General features: G+C 39.0%; 1 long non-coding RNA gene across 1 annotated transcript; it reads left to right on the forward strand.

The window, feature by feature from the left end:
* The first annotated feature begins 221 nt into the window (after positions 1 to 221).
* Positions 222 to 7522, forward strand: LOC122413523 (uncharacterized). Its single transcript, XR_006261566.1, has 4 exons — positions 222 to 536; positions 1828 to 2054; positions 2501 to 3139; positions 7243 to 7522. It is a non-coding gene; the product is annotated as an uncharacterized lncRNA (long non-coding RNA).
* The last annotated feature ends 11513 nt before the right edge of the window (positions 7523 to 19035 follow it).

The raw sequence follows: 19035 nt of genomic DNA on the forward strand, positions 1-19035 counted from the left end.
AGAGATGAAAAAGTATTTGAATTATATGAAAAATCGAAATGAATTCCTAAAAATGGTACATTAATCGAATATAACCTAAAAACATGACGTTTGTACTTTTGTTTCCTAACCGTCCCTTTTTTTTAACTCCCGACTGCCCATAGGGCAAAAAAAGGTGGGAGTTATGATGCCCTTCACTGCGATCAGTGGGTGGGGATATTGCTTTGTCGTCAGTTTTCTCCTCGAAACGGTGATAATTGTCTTAACCAATTTTTTACATAACTTTATATATATGTGGGACAGTATTTTTATTTGTTTGTACTATGTGAAGATACATTGTTTCTCCGGTTTCTCGTTCGCGTGAGTCAATCTGTAGTCGTAACCTTTCCTATCATAGAAACGAGCAGTGAAACGACTGCGTAATTCGTGTCGCATCGCATCGCAGTGACGATGCAAAGAGGGGTTCTCATTTCCGTCGGTAGATAGATGGTCGAGGTAAACGGCAGAAGGGATGAAACGATCTCAAATCTCGTTTCAGCGTGTGTACATGCTACATGGTATGTATAAACGTATGTACTTTATACACATACGAGAATAGGTCCTTGCGAGAGATTCACCATGGGACCCAAGCTCGTCCTTTAAATATTTAAAATATGATTTGTCCGTCGGTGAACGCCAAGCCCCTTCCCATTTACACACTGTTCATACTCGTTGTAACACCAGATTTGTACGTATATTACGCACGCGTATCGCTCGAATGAGAGATTGGAATAAACAATCAAGTATTCAATTAAAAATAAAGAAAAAACACTTTGAGACAATTATAAATATCGTGCATTCAGATTTCGAGGTTAGAGCGAATCGAAGCGACTTGAAAAATATATGAAATCGAAGGATTCTTTGGATTTAGAAAACTTGAGAAGAATTTGTGCTTCGAGTATGAGGAACAGGTACATAAATTCCATCGATATGAGGTTTCGAGCAAACGATTCATTAAAAATTCAACGAGACAGTTGTACTCGAACGTAATTGAATAACGAAAAAAAAACGATTGTCAATGTTACAAAAACGCATGATTGTTTCGTGGAAAAAAACGTTATGTTACGATGCAAAAGATCTACGCTCGAATCTCGATTCTCGTACGTATTTTTCCTCCTTGCTGAGGGTTTCTCTCCGAGATTAAAGGATGCTAGAAAAGGGCCAAAAGAATAAGCACGAGAAAGACAATTTGCCCGAATTATTCGCGTTGATAGGAACGTGCGGGGAGGAGGTTAGGAGCAGAAGTTAAAAAGGGAGAAGGAACAAGTGCGAGAGAGCATGCGGAAGACGAAGAAAGGTGGTAGACGAGTTGAAAAGGGGAGAAAAAAGGGACGCTCGAATCCGAAATTGAAGGTGGGGTCGAGAGAGTGTTATACCCAACGGTGCAGTTTCGCAAGCCGTCTCGCAGCAAGAAATTCACTCGTTCCTGTACATACGCTCGACAATAGTGTGTGTTGTGTACGTACAATACCCAGAGTTTACATTGAATATGTACGTATGTGCGAGATTTCGGTGTATATAAGAAGCGGAGAGAAGTTTTTTGATCCCTGAAAGCCCCTCGGCTCTGATTTCGCTTTATAGCAGTCGTTTCCTCGAATTAGGATGGCGGCCAACACGCGCGTACCCTCGAGATGTGAAGGAATGAATAAGAAAGTGCGCCAATCACTCCGATCGAGGATTCCAGGCTACGTCTCTCGTCGCTCCATTTTGCAGTTCTTTTCTTTGTTCCTTTATCCATTTATTTTCACTCGACTGATTAATCGGAGATGATATTTCCGGATAACTCGAACTTTTCTTTTCTTTTTTCAGGCCTGAAAATGTTTTTTTCCCCGTAACTGGATGATGCGAAAAAATGAAAATTACGATCCTCTTTGTTGTCTCGCATTTACGGAATAAACGATGGACTCGAGCACGAGTCACCGAGGAGGCAAAGGAGGCCATTAATCATTCGGAATCGCTCGTTCGCTGTTGCATTCGAGTGCACAAGAGAGCCAAAAAACGTCATCACAAGGGCATAAGGTTGCTGAATTATTGATGTAAATAAAGACGGATCAAAGACTTGCTCCATTATTATTATTCGAGTGAAATATTCCAAGTGAAAAAAAGAGGCGAGTCAAAAATGGGGGCTGCTCCGAAGGGCCTGGAAATTCATATACTTACACGCTGCCCACCCCGAAGCGGTTTTCATACCAATTTTCACCCCTCGCTCGAAAGGAATCGTAAAAAAGGAAACACTTGTCGAACGAGTTAATCCCGACCCTCTGTCGGTCAACGAGTAAACACACTGTCATTCGAATATTATAATCTACCAGTCGCGCTATACGGGAGGGTTCATCACGAGGATTCAAAGGGTGAAATGGTCCAAGGGTGCATGATAAAATTAATCGAGCATGAAAATCCGTCCCCGGGTTCAAGCCCCTCCGTAATTCTCATATTTATTCGTCGTTCAACGTAGCTTGTACTTTTTGTTTCTATTTTCTAGACAATGTACTCGGACGGTTTTCCGTGATGCTGATTCGCCAATGGAACTCTTCGGAAGAAGCTTCGCTCGTTTGTTTCGAGTCGAAAGTGTTCGATGGCTCGAGGGATCAGGCGAGTTTGAAGCTCGATACGTTCTCAAAAGAAGTGGGAAACCGTGGGGCACCGTCAGTCAGGAAAATAAAACAAATTATTAAGGGGCCACACGTGATAAACGGAGGAAGGAAGAAGAGCGCGGAGTTGGAAAATAAGGCGGAGGAGGATAATTGACTATCCCGGCTTTATACGCACGCTCCACAGCCATCAAATACAGTGGATTTAATAGCATATCGCAGTCAAACAGGATTATCCCGCGAATCGAGCAAGTGTAAACGGTGCAGTAAATCCCGGCAAGGTGGCACACATGCGCGCGCGGCCGCGTGTACGCGGAGCGATCGGAACAAAACGAGTCTGCGGAGCTCGAAGGGTCAGGCTAACTTTGTGGCGGTATACGTGTGCCTCGGATGATAATCCCACAGGAATCGGGCCAGGATCCTCCGGGGATGGTTGAAGGGTAAAGGAACTCATCAAATCCCGATGACAAAACGATCCTACGCTTCGTGTCCCCACATACGGTGCGGTGTACACGAGGCAACTGCTGGTGGTACGCCACTTTCCAGTTCTCCTTTCGTTGCCCCTCGGTCTCCCCCTTTTTCGAACGTGCTCCCTGTAAACTATCAACTACCCCTCGACATATGCTTGACGATTGTTCGAACGCGTTAAAGTGAGCAACGCTATTGAAGAAGCGCCGAATCGGTGACACTGCTCGGGGGTCGTTTTACTTGAGGCGTTGAGCAAAAAAAATCACAAGCTAAATCATAATAGTAATCAATTGTGATCGCCACTCGCTCGATTTTTTAATATGATAAGCTGGCCCATCTTGTCCCATGGATTATCCAGTCATTTTCGGATCGTCTTCCCTCGAGGACTCGTTTCGCCCTCTACTACGCTCGCCCCGTCGGACTACCAATCGTGAATGATTTTTTTTTATTGCACGAAAAATTGTGGGGCGTTTTTGATCGATCGTCCTCTCGATATCCTCCCTTTCATCCTTATTTCGCCTTCTCGAGCTTTCCGGAGCTTCATTATTCTTCGATGTCTTTTCTCACGTGATGACTTTTTTTATGTCTTATTGATATCGATGCTTTGGAAAAAAGTACTCAGTACTCCCTCTCTTCTGTAGAAATCTCCAATTGTTTTTATACCCACCATAAAATATCAATCCTCCTTGACATTTGGATAACTCCGGATTGAATCGCTGCTGAGATGATCCAGCAACAAGAGCTCTGATCGAGAGACCAGTAATCGTTGTTCGGAACAGCTTCGAGAGCCATCGGCTTATTAAATTATTTTACGAGTTCACAGAATCATGAAATCAGGATTTATTCTGCAGACCTACCTTGTCTGAGAAATATTGGAAACGAATTACGTTTTAACATCAAATTAAATATAAACGAAAAACAACTTTCGTCTATAAAACAACAATTGCTGTTTCAATCTTCGAATGTTTTCACTTCGAAACTGATTTAAAAAATCATGAATCTTTGGAAAACAGTTTGTTTCATTTAGCGCTGTTTATAACAAAGTTTATTCCTGATATTTTGAAGACCGATTGAGTGATTATTCGAACATAAAATTTTGTTGAAACGTTGAAATGTTTTGTTGCAATTTAAAAAAGGTAACAACAAAATTCCAGTTTTAGAAGCGTCGATAATTAAACTTTAAAGCGTACGAACAGTAATGAGACATTTTTATAAAAATCCCTGTGATTCTACCCGTTTTCAAAAATAGCTTCTTCATATAAAATGAGAGCAAGTTTCAATTGTTTACGTTGGAAGAACGAAAAGAAATAGTTTAAAAGTCCTGATGCTAATCGAAGAGTAACACATGAAAATTTCAGTTATAAAGCGATACGAATTTAGTCGTACGTACATACGTATAATGTTAGCTGAGCGCAGGAGGTGGTGGTTTCCACCCCCGCGAATCGGCAACGCCCCGGTGATGCTTTCGTTTATACGGTGGGAGCCTCCCACGAGTTGGTATGAACACAGCCCGACAGGAGTTACCCAGGGGCTCTCTCTCGTTTGCAACCCCTTAGCCGCCCTTCCCCTCGCCGGTGGTGGCTAACGTAGTATTGACCCAGCCTTCGTCGTCGTCGTCTTCGCGTCGTCAGGAATAGAGAATTCTGCTGAGGAAACTTGCTCCAAAACGAAAGAAGATACGAAAATTTGAGAAGGAAATGGCTTCAAATTTCATACAAAAAATTTCATTGTCACAGCACTTGAATACTGCGAAAATTTTTGCTTTCCACTTTCCGCTTTCTTTTCGCTCCAATCCCAACTGTGCTGTGTGCTACCCAAAAATAAATTTGCTCCAAATATTCGCTGAGTTTCTTTCAAACACCATATTTTTTTGGTCGAACGTGAAATCGAAAGATCGAACTGTCCGAATAAGGAGGCCTTATGGCTATTACAATGCAAGCTGAATAGAAACCTCGCATTCGTGTGTGCGCGAGTTCATGTGAAGCTTTCTCACCCCCATCTCCTTGGAGCAGGGGTGAGAAAAGCTCGTAGGTAGGAATATAGCCGACGAGAGATCAGGGGTCGTAACAGCGCGGTGCCCAACGCCTTATTGCCTACCCGCCGCATTTTCCCGCCCGCATTACCCCGCATTATATCCATATAGATACAAGCCGCTGCAAAAGTTGTTGAGCGCCTCCTGGAAAATTACAACTTGTCATAACTAAAAGCCCTGCGTTTTTTCCTCCATTGCCTCGCTGATGAGATTTCACGAATCATAATCGGTGGTCATTGACCCAATAGATTGAAATCCTGGGCAAGTGAGCTCCAGGTAAGGATCGAATCATCCGGAGGATCAATGGGTTTTTGTTCTGTTTTATCTAAAATGATAATTATTAAAGGTTGATGTGTGACGGCTACGTAATTTTTGCAGCAACTATATTTTTCGAAAATTTCAAAAGACGAAACTTGCTTGAAAACAATAATTTTATTATTTTAGAAATATAATTGGTAAAGAACCAACATTTTTATACAATTTTATTATTTAAAAAACGTTTGAAGAGTTCATTTTGACCAGCGTGGTGCAGCAGCTGCCGCTGCTGTTGATGTCACGCTGTCAGTTTTGTTTACAAATTTTATAGATTATGAAGTGAGTTTACTGTCCGAAGTAGTATTGCAGTGGAGGAAAATGAAAAAATTAACAATCAAAAAGTTTACCGGAATAAAAATCGTCGTTTTGTAAAAATTTACAAAAAACGTGGCGAAGCTAACGAACGACAAAATATGACCAAAACGTTACTGATCCATTTGTCGTGTAATCCGAATGATTTCTCATCAGATATTTTTTCATATTTCAGCCGATTTTCAATGGCAAGGTTTAAAAACTAAGATACTCATGTATTCTTGAATATCCACGAAATATGACGATTGATTTTTTTTTACGAAATCTTGGATATAACTAACGAAAAAATTCAATAACTTTTCATGTGTGTACGGCTTTCATATGCCGGAGTGATAAGTGTCAGAGAAAAGTCGATATTCAATAATTAATTTGCTGCTAAACTACACGGTAACTAGCGTCGAAATTTTGCAAATCCATCCAGTACGTATTCATTTTTCCTTACCAAAAATATCATCGCGTAATTTTGAATAGCGAATATTCACCCAAATCTACCTTACGATTTTCTTAAGAAAATCTTGAAATTTACACATAGTTTAAATGGGTGACTGACACGCATGTCAAATTTTAAATATAAATAAAAATACACAGAGTCATAGGAACTGTGCGTAAAAATTGTTTATCTTTCCATATAACGAATAAACGCTTCTTTTACGAAGCTTATTAAAAAAGTACACAATAACAATGAAGTATATAATGAAGGTCTGGGAAAAATTCGAGACGATTGTCTTACCAGTATAAAGATATATTACGTTAAAGATCGAATGAAATTGGTAACGAGCACTCGTAACCTCACGTTTTCTTATTTCGGCATTTAGTTTCTTCTTGGCTCGGCGGGACATTCTTGTCTTTTTATTAAAACTCTTTTCTTGGTCGATTTTCTTTTGTATTTTCCCTGCAGTTTACACTGCAGTGATGGACCCCCGATTAATTAATGGCTTGTAATTTTATTAGCCGAAAGATAAGTTGAAAAAATGTATTTACAATTTCGAATTAATAACTCTGACATTAATAGAAAATGATAATATCTTTAATTAGGATGTAAAAATCGATCCAATTTAGACACCTATAAAATACTATCCTTCGGGCATGATTTTTACCTTGATAACCGTCGATCGAATAACTGATCCGACACAGGCTTAAAATTGAAAAGAAAATTTCCAATCGACCTTCTTTTTGAACTTTCATGTTTGAGTTACTTTGAAATTCGATAAAGAATTACGAATTTCTTTAGAGGGAAAACAATATGATAGAATGGATCTCATTGACCTTTGGAATAACGCTCATATTGACGGGGTGTGGGAAACTTTACTGCCATCCCTTTTAAATAAACTATGAACTGTGACGTTGAAATATATTAATTTTTTGATGAATATTCAGACTTTTTCGATGACAACGTACAAGTTATTCGATTTTCCAAACATCAATCTGGAAATTGAAAAATTCTAGAGCCCCCATTTCTCGATTCGCTCGATGTTGGGATGAAATTTTTTGAAAAACTCTGTACAGGTGTCCGGGAGGAGGCTTAACAGGTTTAGCATGCTTCGGTAGAAAAGGGGGTGGGCAACGAAAGCTCGTCCCGTCAGGGGAATCTCATCCAAGCTGCAGCACACGCCATTCCGAGGACGAGCAGAAGCACACCCGGGCTTTATGTATTTTCCACCGTTCCATGTACATACCCCGATCTATTATGTATCTCAGTATTTTTCTTATCCTAGCGTCGTGCCTTGGATTGCGAGAAAGAAAAGCAGGACCTCTCAGCTTTTGTATTCGACGTCTGAGAGGCTCTGCAACTCGTGTATCGTTATGGATTTTCGTATTTCATTCCAATGTAATAACATTTTTTAACGATAAACTGGAATTTTGACGATTAAATTTTGTCATAAAAAATTTTGCGAATAAACACAAAACCTTGGTGACAATTTGGAGCTTCAATGAATATCTGGCAAGCAGAAGATTGTCGAATTTTTGTCAATGAAGAGATCCGAGAAAAAAAACGTAAAACGATGGAGCAGATTGTACATGAAAAATAAACTTGTACATAGAGTAGCAGCCCATAGAAATATCTCGGTAGCCAGCAGAGTAAATAAGATGAAAGTTCCCTTTCCCATTCGCTAAGACTATATTTACCAAGAGTTTATCTCGTCTCCTGTATATACCACCTATACGAGAAAATGTTGCCATCTAACTCGAGATTAGCACCAGGGACGTAACTACGAAATTTCTCTGCTTGCAAAATCTTGAAAAATCTCTTTTTTTCCTCGACAAAGAGGAGCAACATTTTCTCGAGAATGAGTAAAAATTGTTGAGTTTATTAAACTCGGTTTGAATGGAATTCATTGATGTGAGTGAGAAAATTCATTTTAATCGGATTTCATTCGTTTTCAAAGGAATTTCGTTTGTCACAACTCTCTTGGTGCAGTTCGACGAATCTTTGTCGAAGCAACAAAACATCATTGAAATTAAATAATTCATGCATTCGTCCTAACGTTCAGTCGAATTCATGAGAACGCAGTTGTTCCAATAAATTCATTAAATTCCGGTGATTCGGCTGATTCGCTTGTAAAAAGTTGAATCATTTGCACATACGACGAAAAAATGGTTCGATCTACGGAATCCTCATTCAACAAAGTTGGTTAAGAAATAAGGTTTTTTTTTTATCGGTGAACGACTCGATGAAATCCATCATTTTTGACCGATTTTTTCTTGCAAACAGAATAAAATTGTAGCGTTGATTAAAAAATATAATGAGACGAATAAGAGATGAAAAAATAGGCGGAATTATTAAGGGAGAATATTTGAGCTGGAAAAGAGGGTCGATTTGTCGAGGTTACGTGCCTGAGCTTATAGTGGCAATATTCTTGCGGAAGCCGGATATTCTCGGGATGTAAAGCAGTATTATGCTAAAGGGGGTTGTCGGGAGGTAGATCGGGGGCGTAAAAGCGAGGTTGCCAGCTTACGAGTCAGCCAGGTATATGCGGATATTCGTATATATTCGTATATAAACTTGGAAGGTTGCGAGTGTGGAGGTTGAAGAAGCGGTGGGTTAACGCCTCGCTCCCCCGACCGGCTAATAAGTTTCATCCCCCGCGTAGTGAGCACCAATTATGAACTCGCTTTCGCAGGGGGTTGATAATTAAAAAAATGTAATTTCTACCGGGCTTCGGGTATAGCTGTGTGAAAACTTGCCTCCGGTCTTGCGATAACGAGAGAGATCTGCATGCAAATTCAAGGAGGAAGCATTTTTTTTGCTCTGCCATTTTCACGTACATTTTTTTCTCTTATTTTGTAAGTGATGAATTTTCGTCGAAATGGTGATCCTTTTGGGGGGGGTCCTGCTTTAGAAAGTGAAAAAATCGATTGTTTTCGGGAATGTTTTTAGGATGGACGGAAATAATTGAGCATAGCGAACTTTTCGGTATGATATTTAAAAAGTACAAAAACATCTTTTTAATGTGAGAAATACTAATTTGTACATGGTTTGTGCGCAAAGTGTAATTGCCGAAGTTTCTCAGCTGCGTACAATGCGGATATCGTAATTATTGTCTGCAACAAAAACTCCAAATTTGTTTTCCATTTTCATGTATTTTCCTTCCACACGAACTTATAAAAACCCGAAAAAATTGCGAAATTCTATATTTTTAGCGAGAAGGGTTCGCGTTTATGAAAAAAATGTCCGAGCTTCAGTCGCGTTTTCGGAAACCGGAGAAACCGAAAATCGTGTTACGGTCGTATACTTGAAAGAGAGAAAAAAACAAAGATTTCTCTATGAGGAAGCTACGCGCGGATGAGAGTCGTGAACGGAGAGACGCATCTGGTGCACTCGCTCATGTACTCGAGTGAATTTTAACGCTCGTATCATAAGGACATTGAGTGGATGAGTGTGCGGCAGAGTGGGGGAGCTCTCGAAAGATCGTAACGGGATAAATAGATGAAGCAGCGTGTGAAAGCTTTACGATGTGCCGACAAGCTGCTTGCTGCTGGTGAAAAAGCTTCGAGATATGAGCCGCCACACGCGAGAAAAGTGGGCTCAAAAACAAAACACACCGCGTACCCGCATAACCGGATGTCAAAGTGTCCAAATACTTTATCCCGAACGTCACGAAGATTTGTACTTTTTTCTTCTTTCCCAATTCCATCATCGTTGCTATAAATGACATTTAAGGTTCTATGCCGAATGAAATGGAAACGGGCCTCAACGACTGATTAAAAAAGGGAAGGAAAACATTACGAAAAAGCGGCGTCTAAAAATCAATGCTCTCGTAATCCCCAGGTAAACGCTCGTCGTAAAATCGTTAGGTCGAAATCTCGACCTCTCCTCACGAATCCCAAACGAGAGTGAGCAAGAGGGAACGAGGGGGAGGTAGAAATAACGAGGGAGATGTAGGAACCTTAATAATATCGTTGGACCCCTCCCGCTTGGAGAACTCCACCTCGGCTAAACTTGATATAATCGAGTTAGGAAAATGGTGGGCGCGATTCGTCGGTACCGCTCTAAACCCTTCGAAAACCGGAAGTAGATCTCTCCATCGCCTTTTCCCTCCATTTCTCCTTTTCTCCTCTTCGTGACTCTCAACGTGCTTGATTAAATTAGGGGATGATCGCGCCAAATTAGAGATATTAAATCCTCTCACGACCTCCGAGGATTTCTCCGCTCGGCATGTACCGACCGTGTCGTCTTTCGGGATTCATGAAATATCGATAAAATTCATTATTTTTATGCTCCACATTGTTATTTGAGAGAACAATTTTTCCCAGTTTCACAAATAAATTTCAACTCGATTCTTCATTTCTGACTCTTCGAACTCAACACGGACGAGGTCCAGGGCGCCGTTGCCCTTCCGAATAATCGAAGACGAGCGAGTATCGCAGCGTGAAATAGCCACAAAAAACGCTACTAATTTCGGGCCGATACTTTTGAACAAATAGGAATAAAAAAGTGTTTGAGACGAGTGTGCAATACCGCAGCATTTTCGTTAGCGAGTCGGACTTTCGTACAAATAACAGTGTATCTTTTCATTCGCGTCGTAATAAAGGTGAAAAAGAGAGAGAGAGAGAGAGAGAGAGGAGAGGGAAAGATTTTTTGAGGAGTTGAAGCAATAAAAAATAAAAAGATGGTAAAAAAAGAATCGAGACTGGGCGTCTCGTTTATCGAGGCAATTAACGAGTTTGGCCCAGCTCGCCTTTTGTCATCAGTGGGCCAACAATTATTATTATTGCCGCCATTTGCCCTCGCAGAGGGTAGATCATCTTCTCGTATTTCATTTTTTCCACTCGACTCTGTCGCCTCTCCCATTCTCCTTCTTTCGTCAATTTTTTTTTATATTTTTTTACTCATCGTGCGAACACGCATACGTTGACGAACGGAAACTTTATTTTCGTGAAGGACCTTTTTCGTACGTTTGCGTAGATATTTCTTTTATGATGGCTAATAAAAAATAAAAATAAAAAAAAAAGAATTGAACGAGGACTCGAAGTTTGTATAATCATCAGGTTTTTTCGTACCTACCAACCGCTCATTGATTTTTGCACGTTCGCCAATAAACCCCCAAAAACATAATCAAATCATCACTCTCGGGGCAGAGAATTCAATTAAGGGGTTACGTGGGTTTCACAGTTTCAAAAAATCGTTTTTTTTTTTTTATTGTCTTATTAATTTCTACAACATCTCGAGAGTTCTTTACTTTATAGTATGGCCCAGGAATCGACGATTCAATGTAAGTTGCAAAAAAATTTTTTTTCCAGTTTTATTGTTACTCAAAACTTTAAACGCGTTTTTCTCGAAACTGTATTTTCAAAGTGGGTTGTCAAAAGTTCTCGAAAACTACTCAACCGATCTTGATGAAATTTTACACAGATCTTCGAAATACAATTCACGAGGGCTTGGACGAAGGATTTTTTTTCAATCATAACTATTAAAAAAAAAATGATCTGCCAAAAATCCAATTTTCACTTTTTTTTCCTTCGTCCAAATTTTAGTTTACGATCTTAACTAAAACACAATTTTTTTTTTTCACTTCAGATGATCCCGTCATGAGTTCTACTGTCAACGCGGACGCACCTTTTTTCCGAGGGGTCACCGGAAATGACGTCATAATGGCGGAGTTTTGAATATTTTCCTTTGAAAATTTCAGAAATTTTTTTTCAATGCATATCTTAAAAACAGTGAAAAGTTTGAATAAAATATTTCATTTTTTATATTAAAAAAAAAAAAAAGTTGAAAATAGACTTTTTTTCCCCGATTAAACCCATGTAACCCCTTAAAAAGTACACACCAGAAGATATTTATTGACAATAATTCCCATAATTCTCACATGCGCGTATAAATACCAGGCCCAGAAAGATATTAAACTCCGGAAATAGTAAGCGGAGCCTCCGCGTTCCCGTGGTACTTGAAAGCAGTGTCTAGGTCCGATTGCCTACCTCTTAACGATTCTAATCCGGGCGCTCGTTTTTTTTCGGCGCTCATTTTTTCCGCCTGCTCTTCTTCTCCTGTCATTGCCGCTTTCTTACATTTTATCAAAAAAAAATGAACCACCAGCTTCCAAGGGTGTGGGATTGGTTAGAGCGTCCTGTAAAATACACTGACTTCCGGAACGAAGAGTGCATTTCCAAGTACTTTTTTTCTCCCTTTCATTCGACGTTACGTCGCTTCCTCCTCTAAATAAAGTAAAAAACATTCGTTCGTTATTAGCAGTGTTTCACTTTTATAAAAATCGTAAGTTACACATAAAATAAAAATTTCACCATCTTTTCTCGAAGTACGCTTGCAACAATTGTTAAATGTCATCGCTTTTCCGTGATTCTGATCGATTCACTGTGCCGTTGTCGCGTATCGACACAGAATTTTCATTCGACGAGTCGCACGAAGAGCAAAAATCACAAACAGAATCCGAAAGCTACGAAAAATGAGATTTTTCATGGTAATTTAAGCAATCCAATGATAAGTCATCGTTTCTCATCCGCCACTCATTGATTCCGAGTCAACTCAATAATTCCAATCGAAGTTGATTTTATAATAGAAAAAAAAAAACAAGTGTAGTACCGTAAAAAGACCGTTTGCCCAAATCTGCATTCTCCATGGCGTTGAAGGACACAGAAAAGCTTGAAAAATCTTTCATCCCTTCGGTGTCCATCCCAAGATGATATATTTTGTGTTTCAATATTTTCTTGCCCAAAATATATGCATCACCATTCATAACAATGGTGGCAATAATAAAATTAACTCGTCGGCTTGAGGAACGAGTTTTCTCTCACGAATTGGCAGGCCCGAAGGGATGACGAGTTATATAATATATTACGAAAAAGTCTCCTTCGAAGTATTTATATATATAGAAAGAAGCGCACTAAATATGGACGGTGTCAACTGTATTAGTTCGGGTTAGGGGCCGAAAGGGCCGAGACGAGAGTGTTGCGCATTATTTAACGTGACGTAAAAGGTGAGCCGAATTAGTGACCGAAATGAATACAAAGGATGGGAAAGAGTGTGAGAGAGAACGAAAGAGAAAGAGGGGATGAAGAGATCCAGAGATAGAAGCAGGAAGATTCGCTGGTTGTGCAAATAGAGTCGTCGTGGAGACTGCAGCGTAATAAAAATTTATGAAACACAAGCTGTGTATCCAGATATTTATGTGTGTATGTGAGCAATTCTCTCTGGTACGGGCATTAAGGATTGCCCAAGCTCCGTGAATATGGCTCCCATTGTGTCGTCCACGAAATCCTAACTGAACGATAGTTAGCCTAACCGGATATAATGAAGCTGACGGTATATACGTTTATGCGTATATATATCTATGTATACGTGACCTTGAAATTTCTTGCCACAGGATTTTACGAATTTAGTACATAGCATTGTGCGAGTCGAAAAGTTTGCCGAAGATATTCCAACATGGTCGTGTCTATATGGGGGCTGGTCGGGCAGGCTCTATAATGGCTTTATGCGTACATTATTGCATTTTCCGTAACTCGAAAAGTCTTCTCGTTGCCCAACGACGGTCTACATGGTCTCACTTTTTCCCTGACGCACCATCTTGCCCGCAAATGTCCGGCTTAGGTACATGATTTTTCGGTCGCTACCGACTCTATTCATTTTTACCATTTTTTCTTACGGACCTTTGCTTCGTTGACCTTGAAAATTGAGGTTTTTCCTGCCATATTCTTCATAATATTTATGCGTAAAAAACAGTTGAAAGATTTTTTTTACGGTCGTGGAGTCCCGCGCAGTAATTCCCGGGCTTTTTACACCGCTTATGTCGCTGCGGGAGCGACTTTTTTTCGCATCGAAACTCACATGCACTCACTCGAGATTGTGAGAAACTCTTTTTGTATTAATTCACTTTTTGTCGCATGCTTTATCTCGTCACGAATATTCATTCTCACAAGTTTTTTCATTGACGAAACTGCGCCGAAAGGAGAAGCGAATGGGAATGCAACATGCAATGCGCCATGAAAAATATTGAGGTACAAAGACTCGCTCGCATGCTTGCACACGGAGTTCTGCGTGTATCTCGATCTCTCGCTTCACGTTACGATCGAGGAGCACGAGGAAAAAGCTCGGAGCCAATGTGTCTCTGAATTCGTTTATCTCGTGCTTGCACCTGCTCCCACTTATCAATTATTCTTATAGATGTTCGGGATTTCGAATTACATTTTCTCCCATTTTGTTCTTCGATCGTTAGCAGTCTCGATCTCGTTTTCTATCCTGCTTTTTCCAAAAACATCACTTGAGGCACTTTCTCTTCAATAGAATGTTTACGTCCGGTTTTTAAAACGGAATTCGAACCCAAACGAGTTCAGTTCTCGTTAAGGGGGCCACCCCTGTGGCAGCCGGACTTTGCGGGGTTTTTTCGCGATCTTTTTCCTGCGAGAAAAAAAACAGAATTCAAAATTTTGAAGGGTTTAATAGAGGTATTTTACATTATGTAAAAAAATATATAAAAATGCATGTTTATGATAGATTTCGTAAAAAGTAAACGAGAAACGTCAATATTTATTCATAAAAATGCAATGTAAATTTTATAATCCAATTTTAAAAATCGTCCTTTTTTATCTGTTTTTCAAATGTCTAAAACGCCATCCGCCATATTGGATTCCAACGTGACGTCCCTCCGATAGTAAACAATCTAGATTCTTATCGTGCGTTCTGTGTTATTTTGAAATTTTACAAGTTATTATGTACGTTTGTGGACTTTTATCATTCATTTCATTAAAATTGCATCATGGAAGACGGTTTTGTGAAAGCAGAAAGTACAAATCTACCAATGATAAATATGTCGATGGTGGCGAAGAATCCACAATTTTTGTGGCATTTTTACACTTGTATTATCGCACTCAGGCACGAGACCCCAATGATATATTATTATAACTCATTATATTCACGAATCTTGCTACTTGGTCTTTCGCAATCGTATTGTTTACTAACGGAGTGACGTCACAAACCGAAACAACATGGCGGCTAGCGTTTCCGCACGAAAATTCAAAATTATAAATAAAAAATAGTTTTTAAGACACTTTTCGGTCTTATAAAATTTAAATAAAAATTCCACTGATTTATTACGATCTCAGGATTATTTTAAAACAGTTTTCAAAAAAAGGTGTAATACCCTATTATCGGTATTTCAACTCTGTAATAGAATTTTTTTAACTCTCATATCTCGGATGAATTCTCGGTGTAAAACTGGTCCATAGGAACTCATATATGTTTCTCCATGGTCTTCACGATTCCGAGGGATTCGTTGATTTGAGATGAAAAAACCAAAAAGTGTTTTGATTTGTAAACCAATGGCTATCGCCTGAATTAAAATCATACAGAAATATTCAAAATTGAAGGATTTTTTCGCTTTAACATTTGTGAAAATTGAAATGTTCTGTTTCAAAGTGCGAAAATTCTTCAATTTTGAATATTTCCGTATGATTTTAGTCCAGGCGATAGCCACTGCTTTACAAGTCAAAACGCTAGCGCAAAGTGCCAAGAGATTGTCCAAATTTCAGTATTGGATGTTCGTCGCGATCGGAAGGCGTGGCGGGGTGTAGGAACTCGGAATTTTTCATTGGTATGCCGATTCCCGATACTTCATTTGTCGATATTTAATCCTCTTTATTTTAATGTTTATACCGTTATTTCAATTTGATTGTAGAATAAGTTTTGGAACCTGTTTTTATGTGCTCATTGGGCACGAAATAGTGTGTCGCAGCCCATAAATACGGTGCAGTTATAAAATGCCTTCGATTGTTCGAGCATGACAAGAGAAGGACTATTTTGCATTAAGGCTTTAACCATATTAGAATCCAATAATAAAGTCAACTTTCAAATAATAGTAAATTGCCGTACGTCCTGATTATTATACAGCTGCTAACGGCCGAAATGAGTAATAAGACCCTTTTGACCAAAATGAAAAGTCAAAAACATATAAATGTGGATACACGTTGAGCACAATGGACTCGGCGATGCGGGAATAACAGTTCGATGAGAAACAGGGCTTGTAAAAACAGCACTAAAAATAAATCAGCGCCAATTAATTAATCGAGAAAAGAGTGTTGGAAAACAAGTAAATATTTGAAGTATACGAGGATGAATTGATGCAGTGCCTGAGTCGGACGATACAGCTTTGGATCGAGAATTCGTACGTATTTGTGAACGATACATTCTCCGTTACTCGACGGCCATATTCCTATGAGAGTTTTCATCAAGCGCAACAATACTGAATTGTAACATCGATGTGAAGTATTCGATAAATAAAAAGTTCTTTCTTACTCAGTTGAGGTTGTTGCTTAAATTTTTTGAGGTGAATAGATGTCTAGAAAAATGTTTCTATTTGTTGATAAATATCTCCTGAATTTACTGTTTCAAGGAATACGACTGAAGTTAGGTACCGAACTAATTTTGGAGAAGTTAACGTCGAAGTTGAGTAAAAATGTCATTTTGTTGCATCGGTTGAACGGGACGAAGTCGTTACCTTCCCATTTTTTCGCTTATATCACTCTTATTAATGAAGAAATTTATTAGAAAAACAAGAATTCGGATCAGGACGATGTATAGAATAATTTTACTGAAAAGAAAAGACAGTTTATCGACTCAAAAGACAAGAAATCACCGAAAATATGAGACTGCATCACGATCATATTGGGTTAACTGAGACTGCGATGTAGAAATGCGGCAATGACCGATTAAAAAAAGGCTTTGTCAGCCCACACGCAGGGCGATGGCAAAAATGGGCTGACATTTTTATTATTTCGATCGGACGAACGATGTGGAAAGATTTTACTTTCGAAATTTGCAGCGATCTCTCTCCCACTCACGGTTAAGATTGTTATGGGGTCAGAACGAAACGATGTAATTGAGATAAAAATTTTTGTGGACGTTCATGATCCCTTTACCAATCAACCTGTCAAATTTCAAAACGATTCACGGTACAGTTATTTAGAAAAAAAATCGCAAAGTTGGACTATTCGGTGTGCTTATATTATTATATATATATCTGCCGAGAAAACGATGCCAAGGAGTTGAAAAAACAGGTGCAGCTAAATGGAATATCGGACTAATTTTTGGTGACTTGAAAATAATTATTTAGAATACTGATTCAATGATTATAATCGCGAATTTTTCCAGAAATTGAGCACACAAAATGTAAGGCTTCGAAAACATGGCAACAGCAGCGTATTCGGCAAAAGTGCTCCCTGCTTCAATTTTGAGGTTAGGAACGGGGCGCGTGGATAATGCTGGCGACACTGCAGCCAACCCAAGTATATTATCATGGGTCATTATTTACGTTGTTGCCAGTACGTCTCGCAATAATTAATCTCTAAAAAATTATCGAAAATAATGCCATAAACTACTAAAAATAATTCCTGCAACCATTACTTTGTCAAAAATGTATATTTTAAACTGATGTGGATTTTTTCCTCGGAAAATTATATCCACTACGACGATAATTTGACGACAAACAGTTGGTAATAGTTCATCGACTTGGTGCATAAGCGTAGGGCGCCCCCTCAGGCTTCATCCTCGACGGCCCGACCCCCAACAGCCTTAAGACTAAAGAGTGGGAAAAAATTGAACAAATGAGCGGTATGCTTGAAGCAAAAGTCAATGAGTTTATTCGATTGTGAAAGGTAACGGTTTCGCATAGAATGTAACCGTATGTAAATCAACAAAAGATTCATGTGCCTGAGGACGTTCGGTCCCAGGTTTCATTGTTTCCTTTCAACGGCTTAGGCAGTGTATTTATATGTATTTACACGAAAGGACTAAAAGTACGACTAAAATAAGTGATTTTCGTATATTTATATTTGTCCTACTTTCGAGGTCGCTCAGCGAGTCTGATCGCACAGAGGAAGCGAGGACTGGGAGAAATGAGGAAAGAGGCAATAAATGGTTAAAAGACCACGCGAACCCAAGTCCAGCATCGATTTTTTTTTCTTTTATTATATATACAATGGGATTAACAGGATTAATGAGTTATAATAATCATTTCAAGTGACAATACGAAGCCCGCAGACCGGATGGCTATTTCTTTTCTTATATTTTATACTCGCACGCGTACACAAACACAAGGAAAAACCGCGATGGCTGACCTAAATAATTTTATAGAAAATTATTTAGGTCAGCCAAATCGAATTGTCTGCTCGTGAAAATTGGCAATTAATCAACTTTTATTGAAATTTCACTGTTTGAAACCAACTTTTTACTTATGTGCGATCCGGTGGCTTCGGGTTTTGCCAACGCAAAACCAAAAACGTTTCTTGAAATGAAAAAATCAAGCTCCCGGCTCTTATCATGTACCAATGATTAATCATCATTCTCAAATGATTATTTCATCATTTTCCATATCAATCCTAACCTAACTAATATAAATACGAAAGTATTTGTTAATTTATTTGTTTGTCCTTCCTTCACGCCCTAACTAAGCAAACAAACTACTTGATTTTTGGCATAGAGTTGGTTGAAAGGATGGAGAGTAAAATAGGCTACTTTTGGTTATGGAAAAACATCAAGTTCCCAAGGGAGATTTACAGGAATATTCTCGTATTTTCAAAGTAAAAATTGCTCTTCTTCCAATACTCGAAATTTACACGGCTTAGCAGTTAAAGGAAAAGACACAAAACATTATTTACACACGCGTCCTTAAGGTAGCTCATGTACGAAATGATTTTCTCAAAAAAGTCTCTGTGAAATTTACACAGAGTTTAAATGGACAGTCGACTGACACGCATATCAAGTTTTAAAGGGTTCGTCTTATTGGTTATTTAGATAAACGTCTTTAAATATGAAGAAAAATACACAGGAGTATAGGGAGTGTGCGA

Source organism: Venturia canescens, chromosome 7 (assembly GCF_019457755.1).
Source record: "Venturia canescens isolate UGA chromosome 7, ASM1945775v1, whole genome shotgun sequence".
NCBI classification, from domain to species: Eukaryota; Metazoa; Arthropoda; class Insecta; order Hymenoptera; family Ichneumonidae; genus Venturia; species Venturia canescens.